Raw genomic sequence first — 8823 nt, 5'->3', positions numbered from 1 at the left:
TGTTTTAATTATATTAAATTGAATTATTTTCCCCAACATCTAAGAGACAAAGTTCTAGGTGCGTTTTTTTATATAATGATATCATCAGAAGTTCTAGTAAACCTATTTAACAATTGTATATTTAGTTCTTTTTGCCTTTAGTATAGTGTTCGCTTGATGAATAATTTTGATATCACTTTATTTATCCTTAACTTGTTCGGTTACTACCAGTATACATATTTCTTCATAAAACTATATTTAATCACTGCATTCTTCCTAATGCATTTTCCATATATGGAAAACAGTTAAGATTCTTTCACTCCTCACATATTTTAACCAAATGTTCATGTATATATATGAAGAATTACACACATATCTATGCACTTAAATCTTTCATATACGATTTTCTAGAGTTATGGTATATTAATTATAATCATCCTCAATTCTTTTCACTATCATCACCCTGTCTTAGGAATTGGCAACATTGAATAACTAATATCTAACATTTGTTCAAGATTTCGCCATTTGTGAATTTCTGACTGATAAATTTCATCCAAACTGAAGGTGTTATTAACATTCCTCTTTCCATAATGAACAACAACATATCGGCGCTGAATTATTCATACATGTTATGATTAATAAAACCAAATCAATTATTATTAAAATTTTGACCTTTTTCTATCAACTTTTGTTGTATTAATACTATTTTTGTTGTGGCTGTGACTGACTCTTCCTTCATTTTATTGAATGCTTTTAAAATTTGTTTTAAAATAAATGTATGGAAGCTCCATTAGACCTCTTCATGGGTTATCTTTTCACTAATTAAATCCTGTATTACTCCTCAATACTGAAACACACAACGACTGAAATAATTGTATTAAATTATGTTTTAAGCTGATGAATTAATTAAGCTGATCTTGAATCGTCATCCACTTCATATGAGGTATATTTTAACGACCGTGCCCATAGTAATATTCAGCACAGCTGTAACACGCTAAAATATCCTCAATAACAACTTCAGCAACTTAATATTAAACAGCAAAAATACACACAAAGCTTATATCCCTAACTATTTTACTCGCAATCCATTATTTCGTTCCTGTTCGAAGTACACAGAGTAACTGATTAAAGACGCAATCTGTTCTGTCTAACTTCGGCATTTTCAACCAGAGTAATAATAAGCAGCGATTTTAAATTAGTCAAAACAAGCAAAGCATTGAAACGTCTGCAGTTTATAACCTGTAGTTATTATTACTGTTATTTTGAAGAATTATGCAGACGTTTGAAAACCGATCGACTTTTGTAAGCTGATTCGGTTACATGCCCGACCTTTTCAGAAAGAAAATATTGTCTGATATACATAAAACATCTTGATGACGTGTGTTCGCTGTTAGTTTGAATAAAATAATTGAATAATAGTATAATTTTAAAATATTTATGTGCATCCAGAGTGGCTTATAATGAAAATTAGGCCAGGTGGGTGATTGTGATTAAATTCCAGAAATGTTTCTAAATATTTTTGATTTCAACTAGCGTTCAACTATCAGAGTGGGATTTTATGGTAACCGCCGCAATAAAAGTGCTTGCTATAAGTATGATAGATTTTGTCTACAATAAAATCAATCTTGTTCCTTTTTATATTTATTCTATTTCTATATTACATTATATAACTCAATCGCCAGATCTTAACACAATTAAAGGATTTTATGGGGAATTTTAGAGGAGATAGTGAGGAGCAGATTGTCATCTTCAATATCACTAAAGAAATTGGCTGATGTTCTGATACACTAGATTGGGAGAACATTTAGTTGAAAACTGTTCAGGCACTCTACGAATCTATTTAGGGGAAATTGCAGTTGTTTTAGCAACTTATCAATAAATATGTATTGTATATGTTATGAATTAATAGATAGTTTAGCTAATTAAAATGCGCTTTTTATAATTCAATTACGTCTTACTAAAATTACACATTCTATGTTTATGTTATGCCATTTATAGTACAATTTGTTATACGATAGACAACGCGGAGCAAAAGTTCCGCTACCAATTTGATTCCTATAAATTTGTGCAAATAAAAGGTAAGTAAGTTTGGTTTTAATAGATAATTTCGGCTCTTTTTAAGGCATTTTTCATGACATCCTGCAACATCTGAATTTCTTCAATTTCGTGACGAACATTGGCTTTAAAATGTTGAATCGTTTAGGGCTTATTCACATCAAAAGAACTCTGGAGCTGTTGAATCCGGAGATCTGGCTGGTCTTCGTGGAAAAACGTCATTCAACAATTGAATTGTTGAACAAGCTCTGTGTGCTGTGGCCTCATCTTGCTGAAACCACATGTCCTCTAGTCCTTGTTCTTCCGTTTCAGGCGGAAGAAAATTTCGAATCATATCATGGTACCATTCAGCAGTAACAGTAACTGCAACACCTTGGCGATATTCAAAAAAATAGGGATCAATGATGCTTGTAGAATGAACCCCACACCATAGAGTTGTGATCCCCAAAACCGACTGTTCTGTTTACTGATGTGGCCACTGAGAAGAAAGGCTTCATCGCTCATTATCAATTTAGACAAGAAATCTTAAATTTTACCAGACAGTCTTAGGATTGCATTACTGTACTCAACTCGTTAATCAGGATCTCGCGGTAGCAGTTTCAGGACTAATTAAATTTTGTACGAGAACATTTTGAAATCAGTTTTCGTGTCCGAATTGATGTTTCTGGAGACTCTGCAACACCATCGCGCACCAGAGCTTCATTTTCAGCGTTACGAGACTTCCGTTGTCTTCCAGAACGAGACCTGTCTGGTGTCAGTCATACTTTACTGTCAAAAATTCGCATGAAAACGATAAAATTTTATTGCGATTAAGTTTTGTGAGGCACGATTAGTATAATTTTGACGCAATTTCCGCTGAGTGGTAATAGTGGAACGATTATTTTCTATAAATATTGTCACTATTTCTGTTCGCTCTTGTGACGTATATTTATCCATAATAAAATTAGGACGTCTACACTACACAATGGTTAAAGCGATACTGAGGTAAACCTCATATAACCAAGATGGTGCGCTATAAGAATGATAGCAGGACTTGTGCCCTACCTGTTATTGTTATTTCTGTATTCAAATAATATATCTTACATCTATACTGTTTTAAAATACTTCAGGTATTTCCTTCAGACATCCTCTACCATTCGTTATTCTTCTCAAGTATTTGTAATATCAGAAAATATATTCCTATACAAATATGACCACTTTCAATCCCACCTTTGCTACAATCTTCGAGCAACTTCTATTTAATTTCTTTATTCTATTATATTTTTAATCTAATTCATATTTAATATTATTTGACATAAATATCCCATTGTACCATCGCAATCTATATTAAGTGTATGGTGTAAGTGTTAAGTGTATTAATGGTATTCTTCAGAAATCAGCTAAGGAAGTGTTAGAGTCCGTTTTCGGGGGTATAAAGGGATGAAAAAATATTATCTAAGCAAACAAATTGAAAATTTCGCACTTTTTCATCTAGTTTAGGTTCTTCAATATAAATGTATGTGGCAGGCCTTGGTGGTCTTACCTATCTTTATTTGGATAGAAGTTGTATAGAAATATAAGATAATTTTTAGAAATATAAATGGTTTTTTTTCAATCCTCGCTTAATTTCCTGGAATTATTGAACAACCCAATGATAATAGGAAAATATATCATTCCAAAAAGGGAGGCAAAGTAAAGCCCCAGTAGGACTATAAGGGTAAACAATAATAAATCATAGTATAAGAAAGGCAGGATCAATTGTTTCCTTTATGTAAATTTTGAACAGATTTTATCAAAACAGTGCCCCAACCTGTAAGCCATTTGACCGATATTGTTGATATTGTTTTAGTGTGGACAAGATTTATAGTTTTTATCGGAATTTCGATATTTTATCTATACGCTACAATAATATCACCCAAAAATATGTCGTTTTCATAATTAAATCCATTATATTTTATAATGAAACGAAGTTGACGTTGTAATTAAAAATTAATTTTATAAAATGCCGGTCTTATTAACTCAATAAATTTACAGGGAGTATAAAATTTTAATAATATCGAAACACAAAATTTAATCGAATGTACCCAAGAATTAAAAACAAATGAAAAATTGTTAAGCCAATTTGAGTAAGGTGAAGAATGGTAATTTTATTCCATGGGGCCGGCCAGAAGTGTAACGTTTCAAATAATAAATGTTGTTTGTCTTAATTTCGAAATATGTGACCTCGAATTTAGATTTTTTTTGCTATTTTTGTTAGTATTTTGTTGATTTGTGTTAAGGAATTTGTGTTAATATGACAAAAATGATTGTTGGGCAAAAATAACTTCGCATTTTCTTAAGAGATGGCGAATAATTAACATTGTTTGGCATTTCGATACCGAGTGCCAACGAGCCAATCTGAGCAAGTGGACAGTAAGGGCTATGTCTGGTGAGTGATGGTGAACTACCATACATTAAAGTTCAGCATAACCGGTACTATTTTGCGCTTTGAGTGTGTTCGAATATTTCCGTGCTCTTGCTAGGCCCTGCCAACTTTGGATGACGTGTTATTGTGTTATCGACATGATGTCCATTGTTTCCGAGACTAATAGCTATGAAGCAGTTTTTAGGTTAATTTTGTGTTTACGTTATTCTAAAATTAGTTTATAAAATTATTTGTTACTTAAAAGGAATTAGGAGCAGACAATACATAGTTAAGTACGTATGTGAGGTGAGAATTATTAGTAAAATATTATAATTAAATCATCCCAATTTTGTAGATAGCTATGGAACGAAGGTTGTTTTTATGTCAAATAACATTTAAAATTGTTTGAAAGCTATAGTAAAGGTAAGAATGAAAAATGGTCATGTTCGTATACGTTTACAGGATACAGCGAATTTCAACTTATGCTATTATTTTATTTATATCCAAAATAGGAGCGATCTTACGCCATCACAGTTTAAGACATCAAAACGGTGTAATGTTGCCGCGTTTAATGTTGAAATTTTATGTATTTTAGATTAATTTAACTTCGATATATAACTACATTCTAATCTAAATAAAATAATGAAACGAAAATATATTATATTTTTATAATAAAATATATATTATATAGTAATATTATATAATATTTATTATATTATATAATATATAATATATATATAATATAAAATATATTATATAATAAAATATATTTTTTTAACATTGTAGTACATCTAAGTCATACATTATCAAAGGACTTAAACAATAGTTAGTTAAACCGCCACAATAGTTTATATATTAGATTTTTTATCACCTATTTTATCTCCTGAAGGATTAGTCAAGCTAATTAATAATTGTACATCTAAGTAATATATTTTATTTTCATTAAAGAACATATTTACCTTTTTATATTTACTTTTTTGGTAACTCCGTTGCTCTGTTTTCTTGTCAAACCATTCTGCTATCATTATAATTCTCCCCAGTTTCTTCTGTTACTAACAGTGTATTTTATAGAATCAGATTTAGTCACCGCATTCTCACTAGTAAATTTACCATATCTGAAAAACAGTTAGTATTCATTTTATCCTCGTAAATTTTATCCAAATGCTCTAAATAATTAGACACATGTCTATGCATATAACTACTTCACACTCTGCAATAAGATTTTCTATTAATGATATTCATAATATTAATTATAAATCCACCTTTTGTTGCTTCCACCCTCATCACCCTATCTTGGCATTGTCATTGTTGTCATCATACTCTCACATCTAGAAAGTTTCATTCACTCACTGTCACATTCTGAGTCACTATTCAACTCAATAATTCTGCTGCTAATTTCCAATCTAACACTAGTTCACATTTCCACTAATTGTCAATTTTATTTTCTGGGTGTCTGACGGAGTTCATCTAAACCGAAGGGCGCTGTTGTGGAAATTCCTTTCTACATATCCAACCAGTTCTTGCCTGTATCCTTCTCAACTAGCACATTTACGTAGTAATTCTTTGTCATTTTCCATAACAATTCGGTTTTAATGATTATGCAGTGATAGGGAGGAAGATATTACACTTTGTAGCGATATTATTCAGCCATCTAATCTACTGTGTTTCATTTAAGGCCTATTTTTAAAAATCTAAATTACTTAAAATATAATTAAACGTTTCATTTGAAGTGATAATTTGAAATACTTCACTCTCTAACATGGTATTTTCAAATCGTATTATATGTTTTGCAAGCTATTCCATAATTACAGTCTTTGCAGACCACTTGTTGGGATTTATCTGTTGGATTCTTGTTTCTAGCGTGAATAACAATATATCTGCAATTAATTATTGAAAAATATTTTGATGATGACAAAACCTAATCAAATGCTATTCTTACTTAAACAATTTTCCATCAACGTTTGTTATCTATACACTTTTTTTATTTATTAATCGTCTTGTCAAGGGTTATTTACATAATGCTCAATTTCGAAAATCCTGTATTTCTGTACACAAATTGATATAACACCCTTCATTCCTTTAATTGTATTCTTAAAAGCAATGTAAAAGCAAGTTGCATTGGACCTAACAGTTTCGTTAAACTATGTTTCCTAACGGTGTTCAATGTGATGAGTTATATCCATCAAAAAGCTGAATATCACTTCGTTTTTTTTTGGATACTCTAAAATAATTATATTAAATTGTGTTTATATTTAAAAAACTACTCCGTTTTTATAACGTTTCATAAATTTAATCTTGTATAGAAGTAACCTTAAGGTATGTGTATACTTACTTTTTGGTGAATATACCAGTTTTATTTTCGATCTTTTTTACATTTTAAAGCGAAATCCAGGTAGCAGAGCAAAGGATCGTACACTATTGTTCTCTGAATCCAGAAACATCGTCAAAAGTTTTATGATAATTTGAGTCTGAAGATAATTAACACAGAAGTGTTCTCGTCTTACTCACCTTAGAATCGATTTGGTGCGTTTTCTAGGACACTGTTTCGGTACTTCTTTCATCTCGGCGGATTATTACGTTTTATTTTTCATTTGTTATTACGGGATTTACAAGTTCATTCCGACCGAAATTAATTCTACAATTTCATTGCGCTTGGTTTAAATGAAACGTCTGAATATTGTTAAGCGCCGACAAAAAATATAATACTAAGTTGAGAGGGTTAAACCTAATGTCTCGTAGTAGTATTTTCTATCGTTAATTAGTAAGTCTGGGATGGTTTTTATTAGATTATTTTAATTAAATCCCGATAGAATGCTCGTTCTGTTATTCAGCGTGCATTACGTCGACCTTAGCTTTTAAGCTGCAGATTAATATCGTAAATTGTTTTAGAAAAGACATCTAAAGGAATTAAATAAGAGAAATAATACATATATAGCATTATCTCATATATTCAGGTTTATATTTTTCAGCAAGGTAATGCTGCTGTTCTTATTATGATACACGTAAAGACAATTTATCAGAAGATAGTGTTCAAGATGTTCTTTGGTTTAAGTGTTATTGAAAATTGTTGAAATAAGTTAGCACGTGCTTTGTGTTCAAATGGTAAACCAGTTAACAATGCTGAAAATCTAAAAAAGTGTATCCAAGGTGAATGGAAAAAAAATAGCTCAAGATCATATCAAAAATCTATATGAAGTAGCATGAAGAGACAGACTGAAGTTATATAAGATTGTCCCAATTTCTTAACAGAAAATCGTTCTACAAAAAAAAACAACAATAAAAATGTATTACTCTTAATGAAAATTAAATTTACTGAAAAAAAATATGGTTTAGTATGAACATTAATAGATAAAATTTTTATTTTTAGGTATACATCAATGTATGTTTTTAGCATTTTCGATAAATATTGTTTAGATTCAAATGTCTAATATTTTAGAGAATACAACCACTGGACTAACAACGCAAGGATCATCACAAAAAAAGGTATCATAGATCAACGGACGCTGAAAAGAATGATATTGATACATATACCTAATCTGTTTGGCTCCATTATGTATCGTTATAAAGCATTAGAAGTCTGACATATTTACTACAACAATAATGTTTCAGACTGGAGTCTAATAGTAACTAGGCGTCGTTGCTACGTTAAAGTTACATCGTTAAAATCACTTATTGTCTAAAGTTCGTCGGTATAACATATAATCCAATATGTTACTTTGCTCTAACCGAAGGTCTGTCTGATAATGCACTACTCAATGTCACATTTATGTATATTTCACGTAAAACTAATTATTTACTCTAATTAAAAGTTAAGTTACTAATTATTTTTCCTTTAGTTTTACCGATTACAGGAGACTGTAAAAATATTTCTAAGAACTATTTAGGTGTTATAATTTTGGTAAATAAGTCATATGAGTATATATAGTAAAATAAAAGAGAATAACTTGATACTTGCAAAAAAAATCACAAATTATTAACAGTTATTTTCTTTAATCTAATATATATTGACTAGCATAACTTTTATTATTTAACCGGCTTTAAAAACGGAGAAGGTTCTATGTTCGGCCGTATATTTTATTTTATTAACGTATATTGATCGATTTCTCGGTCAATTACGGATCGATTTTCAAAATACTTTATATTATTCGAAGGAGCGCGCTTCCGAGGTGATCCCATTGACACCAAGTCAGGATCTGTTGTGGGGAAGGGGGGTAAATCGAGAGACAGCCTCAAATTTCAAAGGTACGTACAATGTTTTCACCTATTTTTTATCTAAAATAATCAGATATTTGGGTATAATGTTATTGCTGAACTGATGGACTAAAAATCGCAATTAGTTCAGTGTAAAAGCCATTCAGTTTGCTTGTTAATGACTAACCATATCATACGAAAATTCGTAGAAACAC

The sequence above is a fragment of the Rhynchophorus ferrugineus genome, unplaced genomic scaffold (genome assembly GCF_030347505.1).
Source record: "Rhynchophorus ferrugineus isolate W39M unplaced genomic scaffold, kcgeb_rfMv2 rfM11, whole genome shotgun sequence".
Classification (NCBI taxonomy): Eukaryota; Metazoa; Arthropoda; class Insecta; order Coleoptera; family Curculionidae; genus Rhynchophorus; species Rhynchophorus ferrugineus.
Note: the sequence above shows the minus strand (reverse complement) of the source record.